This window comes from Megalobrama amblycephala, linkage group LG1 (assembly GCF_018812025.1).
Source record: "Megalobrama amblycephala isolate DHTTF-2021 linkage group LG1, ASM1881202v1, whole genome shotgun sequence".
Classification (NCBI taxonomy): Eukaryota; Metazoa; Chordata; class Actinopteri; order Cypriniformes; family Xenocyprididae; genus Megalobrama; species Megalobrama amblycephala.
In genome coordinates this window covers 12,028,015-12,042,308 of record NC_063044.1, presented here as the reverse complement: position 1 = coordinate 12,042,308, position 14,294 = coordinate 12,028,015, and the positions used below count along the sequence as shown (strand labels likewise).

Here is a 14,294-nt window from a genome sequence, read left to right as displayed (position 1 = left end):
AGACAAAGCCTTTTGCATTTGTTTACCAACAGTTTGTGATGCAACTGCTGTCAGATCCAAGTTGGCTGTTTCATCTTTCAACAAAAGTTTCTTAGTGAACATGTTGTGCCTTGTGTACAAAACTATCTGCAGTCATATGCTCCGAACAAACATATCCCAGATAGCAAGCAACCATTGAAATATTATTGCAATTAGCAATTATGCAATTGCATTGAATCAACATCACTTTTGCTTTTTAATGTTGAAAAGGTTTTGAAATTTAAAAAAAACTCAAAGGTTATGGCATTGCGCATAAGAAAAGAAAACATATTTCCATCAATATATTACATTGTTTAATGTATTAAATTATACAGAATTATATTTTGTGTTCATATATTATAGTATATTGAATAATACATACGCAATTGTCACTTTTCATATATTGAAAAATATGTGACATTTTCTGGCTTCCCATGTTTTCACAGTAATACACTAGGGGGCTCTGTCACACATTTTCTGAATGAGTACAGTATCTCCAAATCAAAACACAGGCAAAGAAGAAGCCGAAACGAGCAATCTTATATGTAAGCATATGAAAAATCATGTGATCAACCCAGGAAGAGATATAGGACTGTGTGAGTTTTAGGGCTGTTGATAAACTTGATCTACTCCATCTATGTTTTGATCATCATACTGAATCTGATCCAGACGTAGTCTTTGACAAAAACATGATTCCGCAAGTTTTTGCTCAAAATATTGCTTGTTTTAATGAAACTTACCTATATTCAAGTGCTGATAAAAAAAGCATGTATGTTTTTTTGGGGGGTTTAAAAGCAGAGGGTCTGATCTTTCTTTTTGATATACTGAATGTTCAAATATTCATACAACAAAATATTCTGGAGGCCATGAAAATTTTGAGAAAATGATCAAAAATGTTGGCGCTGCAGCTCGTCCAAGCACGACAGAGAACTCAATGCGGCCCATGCACTGTTTGAAGCGGCTTTCTGTGCGCACAAGTCATGTATGTTTCACACAGACAGGAGATTCATAGATAGCGCACCTGTACCGCACTGCGTTCTCTTTTGTGTCTTGTTGCGCTTGAATGATTTAAAAGCATTTGCATGAATAAGAGTGTGATCATATAATGTAACTCCAGCTAAAGGATGACTGAAAAAAAATGGATGTTGGGCTAATTGCATGTTAAACTGAAAAAATGTATTGTATGCATTCACACATTAATTTTGGCAGCACTATTTAAAATAATAAAACAAATACATGTCATGACCTCTTTAAAAACAGCAGCAGCATCTATTTCATGCTGGGTGATCATTTCTGGTTGCCGGGAGTTGAAAATGTCCATCGTTGGGTAAAAATACACTGCACTGCTAAAGCGCTCTCAAACGCCTGTAGCTAGGCATTTTCAGAAGATCACCTGGTGTTAAGCTGGCTAAAACCGCTTTTGAGGACACACGGCCTAAGGGATAGGGTTTGTGTTAGACTGTGGTCTTTATAATTAGATCCATTTTTTTTTTTTTTAAATCTAAAAGTCTACACTGTAAATTTGTAAATAAAAGATAATTAGAGTATGTTTTAAAAGAAAATACTATTAGTTTTTCTATTTCAAAATTTCATGTTTCATAAACTGGTTACTTGCTGATATGTTGTAATCGTTTGTGAAATTCACAAAAAAATTTCTAAAGGAAGTTTCTAAGTTCACCAATTTCTTTTCAAGTTTATGGTACGTTGTCATTTAGATGAGCTAGATATACTATTACTGTCATCTACATTAGCTAATCAGCAACACAAAATGTTTCCATCATTACTTGCCTCATGGTAAAACATACAACCACATGCAGAGCTGTGAACACATTCATCTGAGTAAAAGATTTTTTTTTACTTCTCACACTTGTCAATGCTTTACAGTAAACAAACATTTAGATTTCCTCTCATGGAAACACTGATCAGAGACGTATCTCGAGTGGTCTTAACAGCCCCTCTTTTGCGGTTTCACATTCCTTTTGACTCAATCTGTAGAACAAAAAAGACCCTCAACTCACACTGTACTACAGACCGCACACACTCTCAGACTTTATCACTTCCACTACTGCGGTCATGTTTCTTTCCATTGTATGTAAATGTGTGTGTGTGTATATGTGTCTGTGTGCGTATTTCCACTACTGCAGGTCTTTCAGTGCAATTATGAGACCTCATCTACTGTAACGTCCTGTCAGTTTTCCAGGAATCAGAAGCAAGCCAGGCAACAGGTGTTCACACATTTCTGCGGTTCACAAGTTCAGCAGAAGGAGAACAAGCTCAAATAGCGTAAAGTCGGTCAGGTGAGGACAAAGCTTCAAATGGCTGAGGAGCAAAGATAAGAGATATATTTAAACGCCAGCTTTGGGCTATTAGGAGGGCATGTAAGGACGAGAGCATTTCTCAGAGGAAGACAGTCATAGCTGTGAGAATCTACATCTGTTAGAGACACCCAAAGGAAAACTGTATTACTCAGAGGTTACACTTTCATTACTTAGGAGACTTATAGCTTGAGAAGTTCTTATAGTTGTGTTTAATTTAAAGATGAATGGTATAATTTTCATGTTATCATAGATTAATTTCAGAGACTGTATGTCAGCAATTTGTAGGCTGATTTATCTGACAAAAACATTTGTCTCAGATCTTTCTTCTAAAATTCCTTAAAGGGTTAATTCACCCAAAAATGAAAATTCTGTCATTAATAAGTCGTTCCAAACCCGCAAAACCTTCATTCATCTTCACAACACAAATGAAAATCTTTTGATGAAATCAAAGTGTTTTTTTATCCCCCAAAGAAAGCAACGTAATTACCGTCATTCAAGGTCCAGAACCCAGTAGTACCCTGTCATTCTCTTATATGCTGTTTCGCGTTCAATACTGTGTTGCCGTTCTGGAAGCGCTGAACATAAACAGCCAAGGAGAATGACAGGGAAGAGACAAATTTGTTGAATAAAGTCTTCTTTTTTTTTTTTTTTTGCACACAAAAGTATTCTCGTAAGATTGAACCACTGCGGTCATGTTGACTATTTTAACAATGTCTTTACTGCTTTTCTGGACCTTGAATGACGGTAATTATGTTGCTTTCTATGGGGGATAAAAAACCTTTTAGATTTCATCAAAAAAAGACCTTAAAGGATTAGTCCACTTTCAACTAAAAATTTACTGATAATTTACTCACCCCCATGTCATCCAAGATGTTCATGTCCTTATATCTTCAGTCGAAGAATATTATTTTTTTTGATGAAAACATTCCAGGATTATTCTCCTTATAGTGGACTTCAGTGGCCTCCAGACGGTCGAAGGTCAAAATTACAGTTTGAGTGCAGCTTCAAAGGGCTTTAAACGATACCAAACGAGGAATAAGGGTCTTATCTAGCAAAATTTCTAAAAAAAATAAAAAATTATACACGTTTTAACAATAGACGCTCGTCTTGAACTAGCTCTCTTCTTCTTCTTCTTCTTCTTCTCTATAAAAATTGTTATAAAAATGTAGATGCTGCTAAGTGTATTACTGCCCTCCACAGGTCTGAAGTCTGAACTAAATTGTCATATACAAAATGCCAGTGCAAGTATATAATTTAGTTCAAACTTTGACCTTTGGAGAGAAGAAGAAGAATGAGCGTCTATAGTTAAAACATATATCATTTTTTTATTTTTAGAAAATGACCGATCGTTTCGCTCGTTCAAATAATCCTGGAATGATTTAATCAAAAAACTTAATTTCTTTTCGACTGAAGAAAGAAGGACATGGACATCTTGGATGACATGGGTGTGAATAAATTATCAGTAAATTTTTATTTGTGTCACGATCACGTCAGTTCCTGTCACTTCCCGGACTCTAATTCCCATCATCCTCCCAGCCAGTCACATGCTTACACTCCACACCAATCACCTGTCGCCACATACAGCTTTGCACATCACTTGGACTATAAAGGACTCATGCACACACCACCTCATCGCGAAGTCTTGTTAACAGTTGTTACATTTCTGAGCGTTTATTATCCTGTCTGCCTGTCTGTTACTGTTCCTACCCGTTACCCGTTATCGACCCATTGCTGCCTGTCTTGACCCTTGCCTTGTCTGCTGTTCTGTGAAAGCTATCTGCCTGCCTCGATCCACTGCCTGTACCCTGACTACGATTCTGCCTGTCCCTTGCTATTCCTGTTTGCTCCTGTTCGACCCTGCCTGTACAACCACGCTTACTTCTGTAATAAAGCTTGCAAATGGATCTTACCTTGAGTCCTGCTTCGTTACAATTTGAAATTGGACTAATCCTTTAATTTGTGTTCTGAAGATGAATGAAGGTCTTACGGGTTTGGAACGACATGAAGGTGAGTACTTAATGACAGAAAACCCTTTGAACTAACCCTTTAAGTATAATATAAGTATACAAAGCAATTGTTCACGTCCTGTACTTAAATTTAAAAATACACCTAATTCAACTTAAGTGATCTAAAGTTCAGTTGATATTCAGAATTTTTTTTTTCAAATCCTGAGTAGTTGAATCTTGTATAACTTAAATGATTTGAAATTGGTTAATTACTTTAATTAGTTAAGGTCAACACAGACAATCACCAGATTACAGTTTGTCACTTCTCAGACATTTCACAACCTGACAAACACAGATTGAACACGTGCCAAAAACAAGCACAGACCAGCACCAGCAGACACCAATGGGCAACACACTGATCTGACCAAACACGACAAAGTGTTTGTTGCCGTCTGTCAGTGCAGTGTTAATGGGCCTTTAAAGTAATGGAAAAACATGTGTTGCCATGACTTATTGATCAGCTGCATCTTGGCCAAAAAGCTGCGCTTGAACACACCAAAAGGTCTACAGACAACTGTCAACTACCATGTGCGTTCTGTGCCTGCATGTAAGGATACAACTGTCTATATCAGCAGGTATCAATAGTCGATATTTATCATTCAAAAAGGGAAACTGAAACTAGGTTTACAGATATACAAGCCGTAAACAAAGCAGCTTGTTTACCATTTTAAATACCAATCATGCTGATCATTTTCTTCCTTCCAGGTGCCCAGAGGTATAAAGATTAGGCCTACCTGATATCTGTGCAGCACGTACCAAAGTTGAAGGGTTAGTTCACCCAAAAATGAAAATTCAGTCATTTATTACTCACCCTCATGTCGCTTGACCTTCGTTCATCTTCAGAACACAAATGAAGATATTTTTGATAAAATCTGATGGCTCAGTGAGGCCTGCATTGACAGTAAGTTAATTAACACTTTCAGATGCCCAGAAATTAAGACATAAAAACATTAAAGACATATTTAAAACAGTTCATGTGACTACAGTGGTTCAACCTTAATGTTATGAAGTGACAAGAACTTACTTTTTGTGTGCCAAAAAACCAAAAACAAAATAACGACTTTATTCAACAATATCTACTGATGGGCAATTTTAAAACACTGCTTCATGAAGCTTCGAAGCTTTACGAATCTTTTGTTTTGAATCAGTGGTTTGGAGCGTGTATCAAACTGCCATAGTCACATGAACCATTAAAATTTTGAAACACTTATAACGTAACAAAGCCTTGTTTACTGAAATCATGTGACTTTTACGCTCCGAATTACTGATTCAAAACAAAAGATTTGTAAAGCTTGAAAGTTTCATGAATCAGTGTTTCGAAATCACCCATCACTAGATATTGTTGAATAAAGTCGTTATTTTGCTTCATAACATTGAGGTTGAACCACTGTAGTCACATGAACTGTTTTAAATGTGTCTTTAGTAACTTTCTGGGCATCTGAAAGTGTTAATTATCTTGCTGTCAATGCAGGCCTCACTGAGCCATCAGATTTTATCAGAAATATCATAATTTGTGTTCTGAAGATTAATTAATAATTAATGACAGAATTTTCCTTTTTTGGGTGAACTAACCCTCACCTCAGAAAAATACAGAGATCCGGACCTCAGGGACCTCAGTGGTGGTTACGCCCCTGCTTAGGTACGATTATGTAAAATTATAACAGACTTCTGTCTTGACTTTGCTTGCTTTCATCACTTTTCATTTTATTCTCATGCACTAACTTGTCTGCTAAACTGAACAGCTAATCAGAATGATCTGTCTCACCGACGGCCCCGACACCAATTCAACATGCTGTATCGGGTGAACTCTCACTGACATGAGCCCGACTAGAGCTGACATGTGAAACGCAAAAACTAGCCCAACAGACACTGGCTCATGACCCAATGTTGCCTGACAGTCAACCGTCTGCTTGTTGTGTTACGGCCCTAAGAATAACAGGGATAGCATCTGGTCTTTGATGAAAGTGATGAGAAATATCTGAGATCATAAAGAAATTTCATTGAAGACTTATTATGAGAACAGTCTGAGATCTCTTCTGAACCTCTAAAGGAAGCGATGTCAGAGACTTATTTTAGGAGAAACATTTGAGATATTCTCCATTTTATCCCAGTGACTTATAAGGGAAAGAATGAAGCTATGAACAGATGTTATTTGTAATCTTTTTTGTAGGTAGGTGAGAGGGCATATGTGAAAGTAAGGTAGTCATTCTCTTTACTGATTCAAAGAAGTGTCTGAGAAATGTGACTCATTTGCGGTATCAGGAAACCCTTCCGATGATCACAATGTATCCTCAGCTTATGATTCAGAGAGCAATGCCATGTTTCTTTTGTTCTCAATTCACTTCTTTCTGGTTTATGAAAAGAGTTTCCTTATAGCCTCCCTTATATGTTATTTTAATACCTTATTGATCACACGAACAAGAGTTCAGTGTCAAGAGTTCACAAGAGTACTCAATGTCAGCCTTGTGTTGCCCACCTTTTACATTACAGGAAATACGAGTGGTGCTTTCCCATGCAAAACTCATAACCGCCATCATGTTGGAGTTGGCCAGACAACTTTACTAATAATAACTGACCTGCTTTTCAATGTAAATCTACTGGATTATTTCAATTGGTGAGAGCAATAAATTTGTCAGCTTAACAGAATTTAGTCATGTGCTGTATCTACTGAAGGAAGGAATGTTTCATATTTACACAATGTCTTTAGTCATAAAAATTCAGTGCTATTGTATGAACCAGAGAGAAGACATCCTGGCTACTCACCACTCTGACAGGAAATGACATACCCAGAGGCCTGACGCTAACTGAACACTCATAACCTCACAGGTGCATCATCACTCCTGAAAGACCCTACCGCTCCTTTTAAGTAAACGTGAGCTGGATCAAAGAGTTTTGATGTGCGCACAATAACACCTCCAATATTTTTCTTTCATCTTATAGGGAGTTTTTATTTGAAGCTTGTAGGCTCCTTTAGGCTTGTTTAAAAATGTTTCATATTTATATATATTTAATCAATTAGTATATAGTAGCGGGTGAGTGACGTCAGGTGTTGTTAATAAAGTTGTGGAGTGATAACTGCTATTAAACGGTTTGAGGATGAATAATGTCAGATTATTATAGCTAATTTACATGGACAATAGAAAGTCATTTGTTGGAATTAAATATATACCTTGTACTGCATGTTTGTTTATTTTGCTCAAGATTATGATTTTTATTTTTTATTTTAAAGGATTAGTTCACTTTAAAATGAACATTTTCTGATGAACATAATCAGAGATATATTAATAAATATCCTGACGCACCTAAGCTTTATAATGGAAGTGAACGGGACCAATGAGTAAAGCTGAAGAAAGTTCATCCATCCAAAGCAAAATGTACTCCACTTTGGGTGGTTAATAAAGGCCTTCTGAAGCGAAGCAATGTGTTTGTGTGAGAAAAATATCCATATTTATCAAGTTATTAAGTAAAATATCTAGCTTCCGCCAAATCGCCTTCTGTTTCCAACTTAGAACGTGTAAAATTCTTGCATTTCAAAACGCTTATGCTACGTCCTACGCCTTCCCTATTAAACTTACCAAAAAAGCGTAACTGACGAGAAGCCAGTTTACACTTTCTTAATAAATCAAATATGGAAGGCGGTCTGGCGGAACCTAGATATTTTACTTCTTAAATATGGAAATTTTTATTTGCAACATATTTGCTTCCCTTTAGAAGGCTTTTAATAACCCCCCGGAGCCATGTGGAGTATGTTTATGATGGATGGATGTGGATGGAAGCAATGACATTATAAAACTTCATCAGGATATTTAATAATATAACTCAATTGTGTTCATCAGAAAGAAGAAATCCATATACACCTAGGATGGCTTGAGGGTGAGTAAAGCTTCATTTTTAATTTTCATTTTAAAGTGAACTAATCCTTTAAGTCCTCATATCAAACTTATCAAGAAACCAAGTGTCTGTTTACAAAACACCATTTTCAACAAAAAATTGAAAACTTTTTATGTATTTTGGCCATTTATTTACACAACAATGGCATTTTGGGGACCTGACAATTTAAACTTTTGAAAACGGGTTTCAAAGTGCAAGTTTTTGAAAACTATACAGTTACGTCTCCCTGTAAACTACAAAAATGTGAATTTGTGAAAACAGTGACATTATGCGCATGTGTATTACGTGTTCAGTCTATAGGCGTATAGTGTTTCTTTACAAAGTGACATCGCCATCTACTGGCCTGGCATGAATAATACAGCTGTGTGAACGGAGATCATTTTGACAACATTGTACCTGTAAAACACAAAGGGAAAAACATTTCTGTTTTTAGTACATCGATGTCGTGAAAACTTACCCTAAGCTTCTAAACACAGGTTAAGTTCTGACCACACAACTTTACAATGTTTGTTGAATCGATGGTTCTGAGAAATACCAAATCATTGAACTATGCTGGTAACAACAAAACATGATATCATAGTCAGTTAACAACGCTTTTGGAAAACGCTTCCCAGGTCAGGATGCTCAAACAAACACTGCAATGTTTAGCCTCTTTTCCACCATCAGCAGTTTTTGTTGTGAAACGTTGCCGTTCCACGCAGATCCAGGCCAGTTGGCAGATTTACAATTTCTTTTTCCACTGTGGTGCTGTGAAATCAGGATTAGAAAATACATTACCTTGCTGACGCAGGACTGGGCGATGGTGTGATAATGTAGGTAAACATTGGAGTGAGCACACAATAGAGGATGATCACATCACAATGTGTAGATAGGTAGAAGTTTCCAGACACTGACATAATGATGAAATATTATATGAGTTGAGTAATATGTTGATATATTATATGTGTTTTACTGAGTTTGAATAATGTACCTCAGTGACGATCATCAAACCATCATCACGTCACTAAAGGTGTTCCACCAGCACGATTGAACATGATTAGCTAGCGTGCTAAGAAAGCCTGGTCACAGATGGTTTGTAATTGTACTATGCCAAATCACGCTCAACAGGAAACGCAACTGGAACCATTCTTCATTCTGTTGAGCCCAATGGTAGAAAAGCACTTTTGTCGGTCTCTGGTGCTATCTTTTTGGGTAACCAATCTAGAAATGGTTGTATAAGCTGTGATTAGACAAAGTATTTTAATTTAAAAAAAATTACACACTTCACATTTAAAGAACCACAGAATGAGTATCAAAGGCTTAAAGCAAATCAAAGACACTTTTTATTATTAGCAATGCACCTATTGTCTGTAAACATCCATGATGTGTATTTAATGTAGTTAATAAAAAAATACATATGGTGTAATGGCTATTTTATAACTATTTTATCAACCTGCAAGAAGCATTGTAACACAAGAATATACAACCCACTAACGGCTACAGTTTCACCCACGCCTCAGATGTTCCTGTGGGCGTTCAGCACACCCCAATTCTCAAAAACAGCCCTCTCTTAACATTCATATCTGACTCGGTTATAATTAGTCAAACCTCAGCTACCTGGAAATGCATTGAACTGTTCTGCCATTGTGATCTTCTTTGAAGACTTGTTCAGATAAACTCAAAGGCTTTCCCACAGATCGTACGATCTGCCTGAAACTGTATCAGTGACTTCATTAAATTCAGAGAAACATTTGTCTCTAACAGAATCAACTCTCAAACATACTGTACACACATACTCTATGCTGACAGATGCCATTCAGAACAATGTAGCTATGAATATATCTATTCATTCATGTGCTTATATCAAGTGTTTCCTGGAATCTGCTACAGATAATTTTTTTCCTCATTCAAATCCATTGCTCTGCTTACCTGGAGATAAAGCAACTAAGTCATGTATATTTAAATCAGTTTGATTCATGGATTTTTATGAATAGGACATTCATCGTATAGTGGAACTAGCTGGGATAAAACAGTAGACTGCAAAAAATACTCTTCTTACTTAGTATTTTTGGTACAATTTAGTATGGGCAACAAATCTCACTTTTAGCTAGTTGCTTATTAGCTTGCATTTTGGCTACTTATAAAGAACATATTAATGCCTTATTCTGCATGACCATATATCTTTAAATCCTACCCAATACCTAAACTTAAAGTTTGAGGGTGAGTAATAAATGACTGAATTTTCATTTTTGGGTGAACTAACCCTTTAACAACTACTTTATTAACTATTAATAAGCAGTAAATTAAGAGTTTATTGAGGCAAAAGTCATAGTTAAAGGATTAGTTCACCCAGAAATGAAAATTATGTCATTAATGACTCACCCTCATGTCGTTCCAAACCCGTAAGTTGAACCTCCGTTCATCTTCGGAACACAGTTTAAGATATTTTAGATTTAGTCCGAGAGCTTTCTGTCCCTCCATTGAAAGTGTATGTACGGTATACTGTCCATGTCCAGAAAGGTAATAAAAACATCATCAAAGTAGTCCATGTGACATCAGTGGGTTAGTTAGAAGTTTTTGAAGCATCTAAAATACATTTTGGTCCAAAAATAACTTTATTCAGCATTGTCTTCTCTTCCGGGTCTGTGTATATCCACAGTGACGCTGCTTCTTCTTCTTCTTTCCTGTTTTACAGCGGTTGGCATCCAGCTTATTGATGCATTACCGCCCCCCTTCTGCTCCGGACAGTGACGCTGATGACGTGTTATGTAGTGCGCCCGAGCTTCGTTTACAGTCTGAAGGAGACGCATACTGTATTCAAGCTATTCTACATTGTTTGTATTTTGGTATTGCTATATTTTTTACAATGGTGCGTAGGTGTGCATGTCGTGGATGTCCTAATCGCGTCACTGTCCGGAGCAGAAGGGGGCGGTAATGCACCAATAAGCTGGATGCCAACCGCTGTAAAACAGGAAAGAAGAAGAAGAAGCAGCGTCACTGTGGAGCGAAAGCGGATATACAACAGACCCGGAAGAGAAGACAATGCTGAATAAAGTCGTAGTTTTTGTTATTTTTGGATCAAAATGTATTTTCGATGCTTCAAAAACTTCTAACTAACCCACTGATGTCACATGGACTACTTTGATGATGTTTTTATTACATTTCTGGACATGGAGAGTATCCCATACATACATTTTCAATGGAGGGACAGAAAGCTCTCGGACTAAATCTAAAATATCTTAAACTGTGTTCTGAAGATGAACGAAGGTCTTACGGGTTTGGAACGACATGAGGGTGAGTCATTAATGACATAATTTTCATTTTTGGGTGAACTAACCCTTTAATGGTGAATATGTATTCCCCATACCAAAGTGTTACCGTATTTTTATCAAGTTTTCAGCCCAAATATCTAAATCTAAATTGACAAGTAAAATGTCATAAGATATTATGTCTTGTTTTCTGAAAATAAATAAATAAAAATGAGTTTTTGCTTAAAACAAGAAAAAATATCTGCCAATGGGGTAAGAAAAATAATCATGTTTCCCTTTGAATTATGATTATTTTTCTTTTCAGAAAACAAGACATAATATCTTATGACATTTTACTCATCTAGTACTGTAAATGCATCTTGATTTAAGAATTTTTAGATATTTGGACTGAAAACAAGACAAAAATACTAAGTAAGAAAAGCATTTTCTTTGCAGTGTTACAAAATCGACATTCATAAAACATGAAAAATAAAGGCAACAGTTTCAATTCATCTACTTATTTGAAGTAAAATATCCACAAGCAAACTGAACTCAACCAGTTGATTAATGTAGTGATGTAATTAGGTGTGAGAAACACAGTAGCCTATGTTTTAAGTAGCCAAATTTCTTGCCAGAGGTAATAAGGACTCACTTGAACATTTTTAAAAATACATTATAACAAAATCTGTTTGAAGATATAGTTAACTAATGTAGTTAAACTAATAGTAAGTCAGTCAGGCGGATTCAAATCATGCACCACATGAATGCTAATTTTCAGCATGGCTGGGGTACATGTGCAACCGACCACACCTCTGACTTTAAATGACCACACTTTTACTGAAACAGTCCAAGCTGCGGCAATCTACTGCATTCCAATTTACCACACTTTATATTGTAGTTGTGTTAATATTACATCATCCACTACATATACTTTTTTTACTGCACACATTGAGGTAATACTGCAGTTTGTATTTAAATGGGAAACCTAGGCCTTTGTAACTCTTCCAGTGAAATTCCTGTTGGTGCTATTGTGCAATGAACAGTGACAGGTTCTCCCTAAGTGGAGAGAGAAGTCTTTAAACAAATGTGTGTAAACACAGGACACATTTGCACATAGGGTGAAAAAAGACCTGCCCTTCAATTACTGTCATGGTATGCCACTGTTGACAGAGCTGTTTGCGCAGCTGTCATATACTGTTCACACTGTGAAGAACGGTATCTAAATAACATCGTTTTAAAGAGCATGCTGTCATGCTTTTTGCTTCAGGACCCAGATTTTACATCATCTGAAGACCCAACAGAGTATTGTAAACTATGTGCAAAATCACAGAACAGTGCAAATGTCCTTCTGCTCTCACTTTTCTGCTTGGAACTCATGCAGATGAAATATTTCAGACCGTATGTAAACAGACAGGAATTTTTTAAAAGTGGATTGTGTCAAGATTAATAACATGCTGTTGAAGGCAAAAATAGTTTCCTGAAGAACCTTGACAGGCAATGAACAGAGGATAGAGATATGCTTTTCCAGGCTTTACGAGAAAGCCAAGACCTATTTGCTGTCATGACAACTAGATGTGGTGTGACGCAAGGCGTAGGCTCATATAGGTTGCTGGGAAAGGAATACTAGCTAACTAACTGAATACTGCACAGTATGCACTTTATAGTTTAAGTGAACCAGAAGGCATTAAGTAAGGAATAAGTGATGACAGGCCATGCTATTATTAGAAAAAATAATGCACACCCAAGGTAGTTAAACCTCGGGTGTGCATTATTTTTCTAATAATTAAATGGCCTGGAGTCAATTATTCTGCTTTTACTACAGTTATCACACCTCAAAACATTGTTCAGATGTGCTTAAAATGCCCTTGTGTGTTGGACTAATTTCTTAAGCATCTTATCCCACACCTCCATTGCTAATTCCAATTGATTGATTGATTGATGTTCAGCAGCAGCGTTTTCACAAATAGCCAAGCTGTAAGTTTAACTGCTTCAAAAACAACGACGTTTCTACTTCGCTACTAAGAGTTGCAAAACGATTTGATTGGTAAAGTTCAAGGCAGCGCTGAGAACAAGTTTCTGTGTGCATGAATCTTTCCTAGTGTCTGTACTGTGTGTGTGTGTGTGTGTGTGTGTGTGTGTGTGTGTGTGTGTGTGTGTATGAGAGAAAGGGAGCATGATTATTATAGATAATGTAATGTAATTTTATGAGGAAAACATGGATACAGTTTGTAATTTTTTATCCTATTGTTTGTTATATCCATTTATGCTGTTAAACCTTGGGTGTGCTTTATTTTTCTAATAATTCAATGGCCTGGAGTCAATTATTACATTTATACTACAGATACCACACCTCAAAACATTGCTCAGATGTGCTTAAAATGCCCTTGTGTGTAGGACTAATTTCTTAAGCATCTTATCCCATGCCTCTGTTGCTAATTCCAATTGGTTGGATGGATGATTGATTGATTGATTGATTGATTGATTGATTGATTGATTGATTGATTGATTGATTGATTGATGTTCAGCAGCGTTTTCACAAATAACCAAGCTGTAAGTTTAACTGCTTCAAAAACAGCAATGTTACTACCTCGCTACTATGAGTTGCAAAACTATTTTATTGATAAAGTCAGTGCTGAGAACAAGTTTCTGTGTGCATGAATCTTTCTGAGTATCTGTACTGTGTGTGTTTCTATGGGAGAAAGGGAAACATAATTTTATGTGGAAAACATGGATTTAGTTTGACATTTTTTATCCTATTGTTTGTTATACCCATTTATTTGCTTGTTCAGTGTCTTTGTGGGTTATGCAACTAATGCGGTCAAATCCTGCCAGGA

General features: G+C 36.4%; 1 long non-coding RNA gene across 1 annotated transcript; it reads left to right on the top strand.

Annotated features, from left to right (window-relative positions):
- The first annotated feature begins 371 nt into the window (after positions 1-371).
- On the top strand, positions 372-5,110 carry LOC125249505. The gene is made up of 2 exons (XR_007180572.1): positions 372-2,315; positions 5,048-5,110. It is a non-coding gene; the product is annotated as an uncharacterized LOC125249505 (long non-coding RNA).
- Positions 5,111-14,294: the final 9,184 nt, after the last annotated feature.